Raw genomic sequence first — 16,899 nt, 5'->3', positions numbered from 1 at the left:
TATCCATTGAAACGTGATTTTTGATGGAAAATTGTGTTTTCGATTAAACAAGAATTTTCATGAAGAGTGTCTGCAGTCCAGGAAAATTTTGGTTCTTCATCGAAAAATCAAATGCCCCAAAACTGATTTTTTTTGTTTTGTTTTCAGCTGAAACCCAAAATATTTTAGCTGTAAACCAAAATATTTCCATTCCGCACTGATACTGCAGTGCCTCATGAGAGTTGTAGTTCTCTTCTGTGCGCCAGGCTCCCTAGCTGGACTACATCTCCCAGATATATTGCAGCCATGAGACTGCCACAATGCATTACATCCCCTCACCGCTATAGTGCATCACGGGAGATGTAATCTGACAAGAAGGCTTGCTATGGAGAGATTGGGAGCATGCAGCACCTGAATTATAATTCCCATGAGGCACTATGTTGCAGAATAAAAATATTTCAATCATCTTAATTTTTTGCTAAAAACTTGACATTTTCAGGGTGTGGGAGAGAAATTTTCCAGCCGTCTCTAATGAAGTTAGGGAAGAGTAAATAGTGGATCAGTCCTTTCAATGCAGTCAGCAAACATGCTTTTCATTGCATAGATTCCTCCCAAGAGAGCATCAGGTAGTGACTGGTGACCCTCAAAGGATCTCGATGATCAGTTTGGGTAACAACAGCCCAAGGCCAAGGTTTCGGGAACTGATGGGGCCTGTTTCCCTATTAGTGTCACAGACAGCAGGTGAAGTCCAAGGCGTTTCCACCTTGGGGGATGCTGAGACATTGTCACAGATAGAAACGCAGGGCTGGAAGAGAACTCAAGAAGTCATCAAGTCCAGCCCCCTGCGCTGAGGCAAGACCAAGTAAACCCAGACCAGTGTTTGTCTTGCTTCTTCTTAAGAGCCTGCCATGATGGGGATTGCACAACCTCCCTTGGAAGCCTATTCCAGAACTTAACCATCCTTATCAAGTTTTTCCTAATATCGACCATAAATCTCTATGCTGCCCATTATTTCTTATCCTACCTCCAGGGGATATGGAAAACAACTAATCACTGGCCTCTTTATAACAGGCCTTAATATATTTGAAGACTGTTATCAGGGTCCCCTTTGGTCTTCTTTTCTCAAGGTTAAACACACCCAGGGGAGGGATAGCTCTGTGGTTTGCACACTGGCTTGCTAAACCCGGGGTTGTGAGTTCAATCCTTGAAGAAGCCCTTTAGGGATCTGGGGCCAAAAAAATATTAATCAGTACTTGGTCCTGCTAGTGACCTTTCAAGGTCCCTTCCAGCTCTAGGAGATAGGCTATCTCCATTAATTGAACCTTCCCTCATAGGTCAGGTTTTCTAAAACTTTGGTCATTTTTGTTGCTTACCTCTGGACTCTCTCCAATTTGTCCACATCTTTGTGACGCCCAGTGTGACACCCAGAACTGGAGACAGCACTCCAGCTGAGACCCCATGAGTGCTGAGAAGAGAGGGACAATTCCCTCCTGTGTCTTACAGACGACACTCCTGTTAATACACTCCAGAATGATATTAGCCTTTTCTGCAATTGTGTCACATTGTTGAATCCTTATTCGTGATCCACTATCATCCCCAGATCCTTTTTAGCAGCACTACCATATAGCCAGTTATTTCCTACTTTGCAGCTGCATATTTGACTTGTCTTTCCTCAGGGTAGTGCTTGTCTTTACTGAATTTCATCTTCTCGATTTCAGACCAATTCTCCCATTTGTCAGGGTCATTTTGAATTCTAATCCTGTCTTCCAAAGTGCTTGCAACCCCTCCCAGTTTGGTGTCATCTGCAAATTTTATAAGCAGACCCTCCACTCCATTATCCAAGTCACTCATGAAAACATTGAATAGTTCTGCACCCAGGCCTCACTCCCGTGGGACCTCACTAGTTACACCCTCTCCGTTTGACAGTAAACCAGTGATAACTATTCTTCGAGTACAGTCTTTCAACTAGTTGTTCACCCACTTTATAGTAATTTAATCTAGACCACATTTCCCGAGTTTGCTTATAAGAATGTATTGTGGGACACTGTCAGAAGCCCTACTAAAATCAAGAAATATCACGTCTACTGCTTCCCCTCACCCACTGGGCCAGTAACCCAGTCACAGAAGGAAATTAGGTTGGCTTGGCATGATTTGTTTTTTATGAATCCATGCTGGCTACTGCTTATCCTCTTGTTGCTTACAAATTGCTTAATCATCGGTTCCAGTATCTTTCCAGGTATCAAGGAGAGGCTACAATTCCCCAGTCCTCTTTGTTCCCCCTTTCTAAAGATAGTTACTATGTTTGTCCTTTTTCAGTCCTCTGAGAGCTCCCCCGTCTTCCAGGAGCTCTCGAAGATAATTGCTAACAGTTCCAAGATTGCTTCAGTTAGTTCCTTAAGTACCCTAGGATGAATTTCATCAGGCCCTGCCGACTTGAATACATCTCACTTATCTAAATATTCTTTAACCTGTCCTTTCTCTATTTTGGATGGACTTGATCCAAAAAGTAAATGAATAATTCTCTGCAGCAAGTAAGTGCTTTTGGCCTGACTGCAAATGGAAAGTGTCTGAAATCCCCTGAGAGAGCCTGTTTTCCAGCCCTCATTTGCAAATGTGAGAGTTTGGGAGATTTTCAGAGAACAACCGGATGAGAGTCCAGACCTCGGGTTCCTTATCTCAACCTGAGTCTCCAAAACATTGTCAGGTTCCCCCAGGATTAACTGGGAGGAAAGCTCCTGAGCATCACCGTTGTGGTTTCTGCAATGGCATTGTATGTAGAGCTGAGTGAATAATGGATTTTTTTCAGTTCAAGTGTGACCTGAAACATCGGGGGGGGGGAATCCAGTTTGATTCCAACCCAAACCAGTTATTTCTTCAAACTGAAAAACTCAAAAAAATGTCCCTGCCACCGAAATGCCGCCGAAGACCCGGACCACAACTGGGCCTGTGCAGGGCCTGGGGCAAATTGCCCCACTTGCCCACCCCCGGGCAGCCCTGAGTTAATTCAGTACAACCTATAATATGGGTGCAATTATATTGGTCTAAGGATGCCTTATATTGGTCTAGTTTATTCTCCTTCCTTTACAGGACTGGCTGTAGGATAAGTCACCTTTATACGGATAAATGCATCCATGCTAGTGGTGACTGTATCTCTTTAACTATACTGCGAGGGCTGCTCAGAACTGGTTTTGGTTTAGACCAACACTGAGTTAAAGGACAGCCACGAAGTATGGGTTTGGATCCAGAAACGGATTTGAACTTCTCCAAGGGAGAGACGTTCGTATCCTGGTTTTGTTCCAAACCAGTATGGAGCCAGAGGACATCTGTAAAGTACAGATTTGGCTCTGGATTTGAATGGCTGCTAAATTCAAGGGGCTTTGGCCCCTAGGTTACGCTTTAATCCTGTCTCTACCCTTTACAGATGTTCATTAAATGAGTTTCATAGAACACACAATGCTGCTCTCCAGGAACAGCAGCAAGTACATTTTATCTTTAACTTCAGCAACTACAACAAGTCCCCAGGGGAACAGCGCAAGCAGGTTTTATTAAAAATAATAAACCCTCATGGACAGAACCAACCATTTGTCTTCTGGAGCTGCCAGAGTCACTGGAGACACTTCAGAAAGATGCTCAGGGCAGAGCAGGGTACAAATGAATGGTTCTAATAAAGACAACAGCAATCCAGCAAAGGGACAGATCTACAGGAACCAGGGTGTCACTTTCACATAAAACCCACCTTGGGGCCCAAATGCCAGGATAAAGGGAAATGCCGAGAGTCATCAAAGGAACATAGTGAAACTATGAAATTGGGGCTAGGGTGGGGGCCACAGAGCCTGCAAGTGAATAAGACCCAATCTTTGCCCAATCTTCAGAGTAAAGCCTGACCCTGTGTTTAGGTTTGAAAATGGTGTGCTTGTCCCTTCCTCATTTCCACGAGCACTCTGGGTTCACCTGCACCGGACACGGGAGATCCAAAATATCCCAAGAAATGCCATCATCTTGGTAGCGCCCGTGAATTGGTTAGCAAGATAGAGTGGACATTCCAGATGAAAGCAGCTACTCCTGCCATTTTCAACATGATTTTGTCGATGCAAGAGGTTCAGAGGAAACTCCAGATGCAGTTGGATAGTTACAGGAACCAGTTCTCCAGGCTAGAGTCGAGCACGAGCTGCAACATTTGGATCCAGTTTTGGAGAATACCGCTGGAGGTCCTTTGGTTTGGACATGCCTATTATAAAGATAAAGAGCTGCCAAAGTCAAGTCCTGGAGCTGACGTCAAATGTTCAGGAGCGGTTGGAGTAGGACAAGTCAAAAATGTCCATCAAAACTGTTTTATGTCAGAAAACTGCATTTGTCTAATGGCAAAACACCACTCCACATTCACACACACACACTTGCCTTATGGCAGAAAAGGTCAGGCTGGTAGGAGAAATAATCTCCTAGCACGAGTGAATCGGACTTGTGAGGTGCTATGTAACTAGTCCATTTCCCCATTCCCCATTCCCTGCCACACATGTTTTCATTAGCATTGGGCTGTCTCCTTTCTAACCATACACCCCTCTCTGGTTATTCCTGCACCAATCTAGTGTCTGTGGCAAATGCTGACTTTTGATGGGTGAATTGATCAGCTGAGAAAGAACCGCAAAGAAAGCGGTTGGGCTGTGTCATGTAGTCAAGAATTGTCTCCCAGTCTCCTCACTATAGGAGCAGGCTCCTGGGAACGGGCTCCTTGTGAGAATTGTGGGAGTTCCTCCTACCACACAGTTCTCCTTACGGCATTCCAATATTTCCGCGTCCAGACCAGGTGTGTGAAAAGCAAAACAAAGGCTGAAATTAAGCTGACTCCTTGGATCTGCTTCTGGTTCAGTCTGGGGGCAAAGGACCAAGATCAGTTTGCTTCTCTCCCAGCCTTCGATGGCCCAGCCAGCACCAAGAAGCTGTTTGGAGACAGTAAAGCTGTTTACACACAAACAACAGGGCACTAAGCCTCCGCAGCAACAGAGCTACTGAGAAAGAACATGAAAATTTAATAGGGTCTTAGAATATTACATGCTTCAGGGTTTACCAGATTGTGGCCTTGGGTCTTTAATCAATCGAGTTTCAGCTGGACTAATTAATTTAAAAAATACTTCTTTGCTGACTGGAGACTTTAATTGTACATCTGATTGGCTTCCGTTTGCAGCAATTGCCGAGATGTGATCCCAAATCTGCTTTGTTCCAGGCAGGCGGCAGCGCCGAGGTCAGTGATGTGTGAGAGAGCACGGAGCCTTCCCCCCGCTCAGGTTGAGCTTGGTTGTGTGAGTGATTTACACAAAGCCCTGTGTGGCTCTGAAGGAAGGATTCTCCTCCCCACCCCCACCGCATTGCTTGGAAATTAGTCAGAAGAAATACTCAGGCTAGGAAGAAAGGGGCCTAACAGCGTTAGATGCCCATCTACCCTTGCCATTCAGCCTGAGTATTCCACCCCCACGCACCCAGCCATCTGCAGAATACCAGGAATATAGTGAAGTCTGTCCCGTAAATCACCTTAAACAGGGGAGTACCTTAAACAGGGAAGTTTTCAACCGGAACGCCCGCTCGAAAAGGGACCCTGGCAGCTCCGGTCAGCACCACTTATCAGGCTCCCTGCCTGCTGTAGCTCCATGCAGATCCTGGAAGCGGTGGCATGTCTCTACTCCGGCTGCTATATGTAGGGGCAGCTAGGGGGCTCTGCATGCTGCTCCTACCCCAAGTGTCAGCTCCACCGCTCCCATTGGCCAGGTACCGTGGACAATGGGAGCCGTGCGGGTGGCACCTGCAGATGGGGAAGCGTGCAGAGCTGCCTGGCTGTGCCTTCACATAGGAGCCAGAGGGGGGACATGCCACTGCTTCCAGGAGCTGCTTGAGGTAAGAGCCTCCCAGAGCCTGCACCAATGACCCCATCCCATGCCCCAACCCTGATCCCCTCCCGTCCTCTGAACCCCTCAATCCCAGCCCTCCTACACTCCAAACCCCTCATCCCCAACCCCACCCCAGTCTGCACCCCTAGCCACACCCCTTTCTCAGCAGGCATTCTAGGCTTCCGAGCGATGCTCCTCAAATCTTATGAACTAGATAAAGGTGGGAGAGAGGTGTCACTTTTCCAGATGCCCCTGAATGGCTGGGGTTAATGCAGTGATGACCTAGCCCAGTGTGAATGATCCCGTTCCCCCCTATGCTGTGGGCAGAGCTCATTGGCTGATGACGCTCAGCCTTTGTCTACTCTACATAACATCACTCCCTTCCCTGGCATACTTCTTCCCTTGACCTGGTCTAATTGCATTGACCCACGCGGAAAGTCCTGGGGCTAATAGGAGCACTTTCTTGTGCCTAATGAGGCTATTCACGGATCTGTCTGGAGGGCAGCCTGCTCGACCGTGTAGCGTCTTTAGATTTTATTGCGCAGCAGGAGGCGGGTAGGGAACGTCGTGATGTGTTTTTTAAAGAAAGACAAAAAGCCTTAATAATGGCCTGGCTGCCTCCCTGGGAACTCAGGGATCCGGCGGCAGCCCATAATAATCATCGTAAATAGAAAGGAAAACATCTAACGTGCGGCGTGGGCAGTCGAAACAAGCCCCAGGGTGGAATGGAGGTCTTTAAAGCAAGCTTTACGGAGTGGCTTTCTCTCCCTCAATCTCTCTTTCCCTCTTCTTTTCTCATTAGAAATATCGAATGCCCCTTGCCTGTGTGGGGGGACATGAATCACTGGAGGTTTCCCAGCGAGGCACCTCTCCTCCTTACCTTTTTCAATGTGGATTTCGTGCCTGGTGGATGGTGCCAGTTTGATGCCCCCTTCCCCAAGGCAGACAGCGAGTGTCCTACAGATTGTCCCATCTGGCAGGCCTTGACCCTGACCTTGAGGGATCACCTCCAGGGAAAGAGGGGAGTTGAGTCTTCGTCCCGTGCTTGGCCCCAGTGCGGAACGAGTCCTCCAGGGGGCCAGCGGAGGTGGTGGGTTTTGTGATGCAGACGCCCCGTCACTAGGAACTCGATTCTGCATAGAGTCTCATCTGTCCCTCATCGCCATAGTACCTGAGAGCCTTCCAGGCAGGCATGACGACCATCCGTTCTCTCCTCACGGGAATGCCTCGTTTTGGTAGGATATTCACCCCCGCACACGTTGCTGTATTAGAGAAGGCACGTCACCGAAATGTGCCTTGCGCTTGGAGCAGAGAGGTTTGGGATGGGTCTGGCGCAGTTCATTCCACCATCTGGGACGGGCCCTCCAGAAAGTTCTGTCTCCTGCACAGACGAGCTTTACCCTGGTCGTAGAGAGCCCTGTTGTTCCAGAGGAGTGAAGCTGTCGATCATGGTCTTCACCCCGGAGCTTCAGGAGAACTTTTACATACCCTGGGCCGTTGAGCAAGGGCAAACACCAGCAAACTGACTTGCAAACCTGCCTTTCCAGGTGGGACCTCCTGGCTCATTGCGTCCAGTCCCCCACGGTCACAGGCCGCCCCGTCACACCATCCCTTTCACGCGCCCTGCAGCATTACAGGGCTGTCCCTCATTTATTCATGCCCCGCAGCTGCTACAGGCGATGCTCTGCTCAGCTGCTGCCCAGTCTCCCAGCCGGACGCCATCATGACAGGGACTGATCAGGACGCCCGGGGACCATCACTCAGCCAGTCACCAGGCTGCGTTCTTCTGTCCATTTGCATCGTGCCGCCCCATTGGTTGAAATGCCACCAACATGATGGGGGGGCGGTCTCCCCCCTTGGCTATCTGACTGTCCAGGGCTCTGGGGCTGAACGAGGGTCCGGGAGGGGATTGTTTGTCCTCACCGACAGCTGCACGGGGGGCACACTGCTCAGGCAGTGCCCTCGGAGGGTCCGTGCGGCCTTACATCTCCCAGAACCCCGTGGGGAAGTCCCTCTTCCCATCCCTTGCATCTGCCAACACTAAGCAGATCCGCAAGGCCGGGCACTCTCAGAACCGGAGCTTCCCTCGTTTTTCAGCGCTTCTGTCCCATCCTGTCCCTTTTTCCTTCTCCTTCCCTCCCCTCTCCCTCTTTACCTCTCCACCGTCTCCCTCCCCTCCATTGCTGATGCTCTTCCACCTGTGTTCCTTCTCTGCCCTCTGTCTATGCCCACCCCTGCCCTGATCTCCCCCACTGCAGACGGCAGAGCAGGGCTCATGCTGCTCTCTGATCCTCCCTCACTTACTGGTGCTCTAATCCCTCGGCATGTGTCACCAGGGAACAGTGCTGGGCAGACAGAATGGACCTAAAGATACACAGTAGAACCAGAGATCCTACCCAGCAGGGGACAGTGACAGCATGGCAGGAGGGTGGCACTTGGCTGGGACTCCCTGTGCTTCTATGAATCCTGGAATAAGGGGAAATTAGAGACCGAAAAAGCCTATTAACTCCCCTCAAATCTATCCCCCAGAGTTAGTGCCACATTGCTCCCTGGAGTATGGTGCTCCAAGGCAAGACTGTGCGATCAGCTCTTGCAAATTGATTAGTGGCTTTCCTAAAATCCCAGCTCCTGGAGGGAATTGATTCCATGATAATTTCAGCTTTCATTTGAGAAAAGAAAAGAAAAGAAAAGAAAAGAAAAGAAGTACATTTCTAGTCTTGTGGCTATGGCGGATGCTTACAATTGTGCCGCCTCAAAACCCAGCAGGCAAGTGGAAAAGAAGCCACTGTTTATGGGGGGGGGTTTGTTGTGTTTTTAAAGCTCATGATTTTTAAGCCAATTTTGGGATTTTTGAACTCTTTGGGTTGACAATGCTGTCAACCATTGAGCCCCATTGATCTCACGGTTGCAGGAACAGACCCCCTTCATCAGTGCTTTATCCAGTCTTGTTTTAAATGCCCCAGATGATGGTGATGGTGATTCGATCACTGCTTTTGGGATACTCACCACCAGAAAGATTTTCCCTCTATTATTATTTTCGTCATGTCATGGATACATACTGTCATGCTGTCTGCAGTCACTCAAGAGCATGAGCGCCAACCTCAGAGCAAACTGTTACAAACCACGGCACAAACCCCAAATTGGCTGTGAGTTTTATACTTAGATTTCACCAACCAATTATCAATTGTATATGCCTCAGGCACTAAAACAGCCTAACTCTAGAGTCACAGACAGTCTCCCTGGGTACTCCAATCTATCTCACCACCCAGGTGAGATACCCTTGTGATAGATGGTCCCTTACACCAATGATCACAGCAATATTCAGATTATTCCCAGTCCTAAAGGACCAGTCACTTACCCCAGGTCAAAGGCACCTTAAATCTCATACCAAAGACAACTTTTGTAGCCAGTTCTATAATAAACTCTATCGGGATTTATTAAATAGGAAAAGGAAACTAGAGAGTTATTTGCAAGATTAAAGAAGGTAAACCTATACATAAATGAGCTGCGATCTTAATTTTCAAAAAGTAATAGAAGCATCTCTAATCAGCAAGCTTTATATGTCCTTCAAGGCTAACCCAGGCTAAGCAGATGGGGATTTCTTGCTTATGTCTAACAAATCTTGCCCCCCAGAGTCCAAGCTGCACAAAGATAATCAGTTCCTTCCTGTTAGGGGGTTTTATGCCTCTCCTGCCATGTGCTCTGAGCTGCAAGTTTAGCTAATGGAAGCTAATGATTATCATTAGCATAATCATTGCATGATTCATCCTCATCTTTGGGGGGTGGGGAGGGATGGGGAGACCAGAACAAAAGAAGTTTTTGTCCTCTTTAACATCCCACAATAGTCCATCTGGTGTCGATGTTGGGCAGGTTGTAATGTCTTCTGTTGAAGGTCATCATGTCACGCTAATTAATGTCTCTCTCCTGTCTGGTGATTAGTACAGTTACAGAGGCTCACAATTCAACTGCTCAAATATTACCTTACACAGTATGTTATAACTGAGATTAATGCAGGCAGCAGCTCACAAGCATTTAGTACAGTCTAAACATTAAACACATTCTTATAATTCTAATACCTGTTTTAATAGCACTAACACAAGGGAGCCAGACTAATTCCAACTCTGTGGTTGCAAGTGTTCATTTGAGACATGGGGACTTTGGCATGAGCTGGCACCTGGTCTCCCAGAGTCACACAGATATTTTAAGGGACCCATTATGATATTCTAGTCTGGCTTTTGCATAACCTTGGGCAGAGAACCTCATCTAGTGATTCCTGTATTGAGTCCAATAAATTTTTAATTTAAAAAAATTAAAATATAATAAGCTTGCATTTTGAAACAAAAAGTCCCTTGGAACCAAAAAAATGATTTTTAAAAATGTTGTAAATGTCCCATCTTGATGATTTTCACAATTTCCTTTTTCAAAAATGTGTTGAGTTGTGAAATTTGCAAAACTGACCCTTTACTGTGAAAAATATCAATTTTGACAAACTGGAATTTTTGATGACCAAACGTTTGATTTTCAAAAGGCCCAAGGTTTTACTGCAAATCACAAATTTTATCCACAATGTTTCAGTTTTCAGTTCTTGGGTTTTGTTTTGTTTTGTTGAAAAAAAAACCAGAAAAATTTGAACACAATGAAAATATGGGGGAGGGGAGGAGGGAAATCATTTTCATAAAAAAGTATTTTAATTGAGAACTGTTCATGTGAAATTTTTTACTATATCTACTCCCTAAATAATTCCTTCTTACCTTACCATTCATACTGTTGACCCTTTCCATAGCCCATTTTAAGTAGCAGTATCACTGAGCATATCTCTGATGTATTATTTTTCTATAAGTAAGAAAGCTCTGGCTCGGTTTTTTTGTTCTAAATATAGAAGTCTGATAATTATTGCTGCAGCTATTTGGAAAATAGAAAAGTAATGATCAGGAGAGTTATGGCTCGCTTAACTCCAGAAAACAGTCTCCTTCATTTCTCCTTGTGGCATTAGCCTGATATTTCAAAAAAAAGGTATTTTTAACTGGCTCCCTGGTGCTGGTGTGAATTCAGTGAAGGAAATTCAGATGAGATCAGTGTTAGAATGGTTTGACTGCATTTCCAGTCTGAGGAACTCGGCCTTTCTTGGGCAATCTGCCACTGACGTTGAGGAGTAAGGAGTGCAGTAGCCCTAGTTTAGAATCATAGAATATCAGGGTTGGAAGGGACCTCAGGAGATATCTAGTCCAACCCCCTGCTCAAAGCAGGACCAAACCCAACTAAATCATCCCAGCCAGGGCTTTGTCAAGCTGGGCCTTAAAAACCTCTAAGGAAGGACATTCTACCACCTCCCTAGGGAACCCATTCCAGTGCTTCACCACCCTCCTAGTGAAATAGTGTTTCCTAATATCCACTCAGATGTATTACGCTCAGATCTCAGAATCTAGTACTCCAAGAATCCATTACTGGTCCCACTATAAAGGTTCAAGCAGCAAAGAATCCTGTGGCACCTTATAGACTAACAGACGTTTTGCAGCATGAGCTTTCGTGGGTGAATACCCACTTCTTCGGATGCAAGGTATTCACCCACGAAAGCTCATGTTGCAAAACGTCTGTTAGTCTATAAGGTGCCACAGGATTCTTTGCTGCTTCTACAGAACCAGACTAACACGGCTACCCCTCTGATACTTGACACTATAAAGGTTAAAATTGGACAATTTTGTCTCTTCTTAGGTTCTAGGCACTGATTGCCTCTGATACACCACCACTCATATCCTAGAGGGAGTGGGTTGGTTTACACAGCATCAGGTTAGCAATGCTTGGCTCCATGGAATTATAGGGGAGAATCGCAGCAACAAGTTATTCAGATATCACAATACAGAAACCTAGGTAGATAGATGGATAGAGGGGGTGGATGGGGATAGATAGATAGATAGATAGATAGATCTTCCAGTTGAGGCACATAAAGTGACTTCCTTACATGGATGGTCATTTTTAGTTTCAGCTTGCATTTTAAAAATGGGCTGTGGCTGCATATTCAAGATAGAGAGGAAGGATGGTCCAGTCGTTAGGGTGCTAGCCTGGCACTTGGGTTTAATTCTCTGCTCCACCACAGATGCCCTGTGTGACCTTGGGCAAGTCACTTAGTCTGTGACTCAGTTTCCCCATGTGTACAATGGGGATAATAGCACGGCCCTACCTCACAGGGTGTCGTGAAGATAAATACAATTAACAAATGTGAGGTGCTCAGATGCTACGGTAATTGGGGCCTTATCATTAACGAAGGTAGGTAGATATCATGGCACTTCTAAAAACAGGTATTAGCTCCAGTAGCCTTCCCTAAAATTCCTTTTCCTCCACCCCGCGCAGAATGCCGTGTCCTCCATGGTGGCTGCTTTCCAACCAGTGCTGTGTGCAGAGAATTTGTAAAGCAATTAGGATCCTGTGCGATATAAGTGTCTAAAACCCTCCCATCTCCTTTCCCGTTAACATCTCTTCCTCCCTTACAAGAAATAGCGGAGGTTTTGGTTTTGACATCTTCAGAGGATGTTAAGCACTGGTTGAAGGCTGATATAACCCAATTCCATCAAAGCATTAAGCAGAGAGATGTCATGTCTAACGAGCAGTTTGGGAAACAGGACAAACCCTGCGATTTCCCCGCTTTATCAATATTTCAGTCTTAGACAATTCATTATTGAGAGGACAAAAAATACTTCCCGAGCCCAGTAAATGAGCATTCTTGTCAATTATAACAATACAGTGGAGCCCAGTTTCACCACCCTGTCACTCCGGATTCACACGTTGAAATCAATGAGGTTTCACTCATGTAAAACTGGGGCAATGCCTAAAAGGTCTCCCTCGTTCCTTTCGAAGGGTCTCCATTCACGTAAATCAGCTGTCAGGTGGGGACCTACAGCAGAAGATAACTATCCGGATGGGTGTTTAGTGTATTGTTGTGACTGTTAATTTTCCAAATTAAAAATAATTCTGGCATAGATTTCAGTGCATTTACACAGCACCTCCCACGAAAAGGTCTAAGTCCATGATTGGCGCTCCTCGGTATTGCTATAATACATTTCATAAATAATAAACATAATACTAAGTATACCCATAAAGCGTCCATTAACAGATCTTATTTCACGTCTGCGACCACAATCCTGCCTCGGAGCGACTTTGCTTTCGGGACTGTGAGAGCCCATCAGGCTACTTGCACGGGGGGATAGCTACCCATAGTGCAGCGCTCCGTGCATCCATACAAGTGCTGCTGGTGAGGACGCACTCCGCTGACACAATGAGCGTGGCGTGGACACGCAAGATCGACTTCCTTAAATCGGAGGCTCAATGTCATCTTACATAAAAACGAGGAGTCCTTGTGGCATGTTACAGACTAACATTTATTTGGGTATAAGCTTTCGTGGGCTAGACCCCACTTCATCAGATGCATTGAGTGGAAAAAACATAAAATCAACTTAACTTTGTAATGTAGACATGGCCACAGACTTTAAGGCCAGAAAGGGCCATCATGATCATCTGGTGTGACCTCCTGCACTTTGCAGGCCACAGATCCTCACCCTCCCACCACTCCTGGAATAGACCCCTGATCTCTGGCTGAGTTACTGAAGTCCTCAGACCGTGATTCTTATCTTATGCGGGTGCAAATCAGGAGTTATTCCACTGAAATCCGTGCAGTTAAACCAGGATAACAGACACCGATGCAAGTGAAGTCAGGATCAGTCCCTAACCCACGTGTAAATCAAAGTTTAATTGCAGAAATCTGTTTGCTGTAAGAAAAAAAGAGAGAAAATATTTCACAGTGGAACAGAAATTCCCAGCAGCCTTGGATTTAAGTGCTCCTGTTCAACACACATTATAATTCCACATTGACTCCCTCACATTGACTCCCTTCCCTGTATCCTGCATACACTTTTCACCAGCCAAGTCTGCACTAGGCTTTGCGCGGGGACCTCCTGACAGTGTGGGCTGTAGAAGAAGGGGAGCCCCTATCAGTCCACGGGCAGCTGAACGCTCCCCCTTAGCAGTCAAGAGGTGTAGGAATCAGCCACACATACTGCTGGCGTTAGGGCAATTCCTGTTTGTGGTGAGCGTGCGCAGAATCAACAAGAGCTGCGAGAGCTCAGCATCTCCTGGGAGTTCATTCATCCACTGCTTCGGACACCCGGCCACTCTCTTTTGTGGCACTGGGTCCCCTGTTTGCTGCACAGCCTGGATATACACCTCGGTGCCCTCCTCTGCCCTCTCTTCATAAACATTACCAGGGCCTGTCACTTCCCCTCTGGGGGATCATCGCAGGGCTCACCAGGATGCAGAGATGGGACGAGACGTCTTCTGTTTGTACATTTGCCTCTGCTTACGGAGCGATGTTTTTTCCCCAGGAAGATTTGACTTTATTAGCTTGCCAAGATTTAGGATCCTGCCGCCAATGCCAGAATCCTCCCCTCCTCGCCAGAGGGGATGAATCTGATTAATCTCTGCCTCGCCTCTCGCTTAGTAAGAACATGGCTAGAAATGTAATCAGACTGTTTATGAGCTGTAAAGATCTGCTGGCCTCAGCTGAATCAATAAGGCACTTAGGACATTGGTGGTCCCTCACCTTCCTGCAGGGAATCTCTGCCTTCCCTCTCCAGAGCAGGCTGTTCGAAGGAATCCTGCCAGCGCTGGAATAAGTTGAGACTATTGCTGAGCAAAGAGCTGATGTTTCAGTTTGGCCACTGAACTGAAAAATAATTTAAAAATATCATTTCAAGTTGACCCTGAATGGACATTATTTTAATTTTTCTTGAGGAAACAACCCACTCCCCCCGAAAAAAAATCATTTTGAGTTGAACAAGACATTTCATTTGACTCAAAAAAAAAATTCTCCTATGTTTGTTTGTTTTCATTTTCGGGTGTTTTTACCCTTTTGTTTTTGTCAATAAATTAAGCTAACTTTCCGAAGGCAACATTTCAAAACAAAAAGTCAAAACACTTTATTTCAAAAATGCTGGAACGCAACCTTTTGCTTTTTTACTTTTGGGCCGAAAGGATTTGCTGCATTCAACCCAAATCTGCAAAGAGTTTTGGTCAGCCCGAAACCCCAGTTTTGGGCAAATAAACTATTCTTCAAAAAAATGTCATTCAGCTCCGGTTGTGAGTTCTCACTGGGATTATGTTGGGGGATAATCGGACCATTTGTTCTGCTGCCTCCTTAGCTAATACTGAACATCGTGTGAAGCTGGCGCTGTGGGGGCACTGACATAAGGGTGGGTGGCAGAGAAGTGCTGGCAATTTAACTGTGTAAGAGTGACATGTTAAGTACGGTATGCCAGCTGGGACCCATCTGGTCCATTGCGGTGGCCCAATGTTTGTTCCACCCATGTTTCTGCCCAGAGAAGTTTGAGACTGCATAGCCATAGATTAGAATTTAAAAAAACCCTTTATGTTGCAATCCATCACACTCAACCCAAGACTTAATAAAGGGTAATAATTGGAGATATACCAATCTCCTAGAGCTGGAAGGGACCTTGAAAGGTCATTGAGTCCAGCCCCCTGCCTTCACTAGCAGGACCAATTTTTGCCCCAAATCCCTAAGTGGCCTCCTCAAGGATTGAACTCACAACCCAGGGTTTAGCAGGCCAAAGCTCAAACCACTGAGCTATCCCTTCTCACTTCTGTTTCTGGGGCCCAGCTTTCTTCATATGTTGCGGCTCATCCATATACCATGGTGACCCGTGAGGGTAATGCTAGGGTAGGCAGCATTTAGCAGCTACTGTATCAATACGTGAATGCTAATGATGATCATAATGGTATTGACAATTACATTATCATCAGACTTCATAGCTCACAGCCCCTTGAGATGAAAAGTTCACACCTCTCCGAGTCTGTCAGTCAGACATCACGGCATTGGGTTAAACTGAGTTCACATTTTAAGGTTATCTTTACACGTCTAAGGCTTAGCAAGGCATACATTCTGCAGCAAAAGAAGGCGGTGGTTTGGGTTTGCAGCTCCGTGGCAACCTAGGCAACCATGAAATCGTGTAATAAATGAGACCCTGTACGCTGCATAGTAAAAAATGGTTGCATGTCACAAAACTCTGTAGCCCAGCAGGGGGGCTGGAACTGGAATAGCAGAGGGCTGCTGCGGATGTGGACTGAGGCTTGCTGGCAGAAGTGGGGAAGGAGGGAGGGAGCTGAGGACTGGACTAGCAATGGGGCTGGAGGTCAGGATTGGAGTGCGCCAATAGAGCTGTGTGTTCGGACCCCAGGATGCAATAAGGGGGGGCTGCCGGTAAGCATTGTGAGGCCTCAGCAGCACTGTGTAGAAGCAGCCCAGGGCTGGAATAGCAAGGGGGGGGTCAGGTTGGGACAGAGGTGCATTGGCAGAACTGTGGTTAGACTAGGAGAGCAGGAAGTGTGTGAATGGGGAAACTGAGGCAGAGGGGCTATATTCCTGGAGCTGTCTGGAGCAAGGCCCCAGCAGCAACACCTGCTGCACTTTGCCTGACTCTGTCCCTGATTCAAGAGCACCACATTATGAATGAGGAAGCAGGGAGAAGCCATGGTTTAAAACTAGGGGGGTGGAGCAGGGGGAGAAGACCCCAATAAAACTGCTTTTTGGGAGCTGCCAGGGGCTGGGATGTACCATCTAGGAATTAAGAGTCCTGTGGCACCTGATAGACTAACAGACGTATTGGAGCATGAGCTTTCATAGGTGAATACCCACTTCGTCTGATGCATGCACGAAAGCTCATGCTCCAATACGTCCGTTAGTCCATCAGGTGCCACAGGACTCTTTGTCACTTTTTACAGATCCAGCCTAACACGGCTGCCCCTCTGACACTTGCCATCTAGGGACTGGAGCTAAAAGCCCACGGTGAGCAGCTAATCCCCCAGGCAGGGATGTTCCAAGAATCCCATGATCAGGACCCAGTAGCCTGATAAAGCCACACCGGAGCCAAAGAGACACGTTCCCTTTCCCTGGCTGCCGGCCCAGCTGTCCTACATCCCCCTGACCTCTGCAGACAAGGTGCATGAATTAAACATGGAGATGGCGGCTGGGCTTCAG

This window comes from Mauremys mutica, chromosome 19 (assembly GCF_020497125.1).
Source record: "Mauremys mutica isolate MM-2020 ecotype Southern chromosome 19, ASM2049712v1, whole genome shotgun sequence".
In the NCBI taxonomy this organism is placed as follows: domain Eukaryota; kingdom Metazoa; phylum Chordata; order Testudines; family Geoemydidae; genus Mauremys; species Mauremys mutica.
This window is presented reverse-complemented; position numbering follows the sequence as displayed.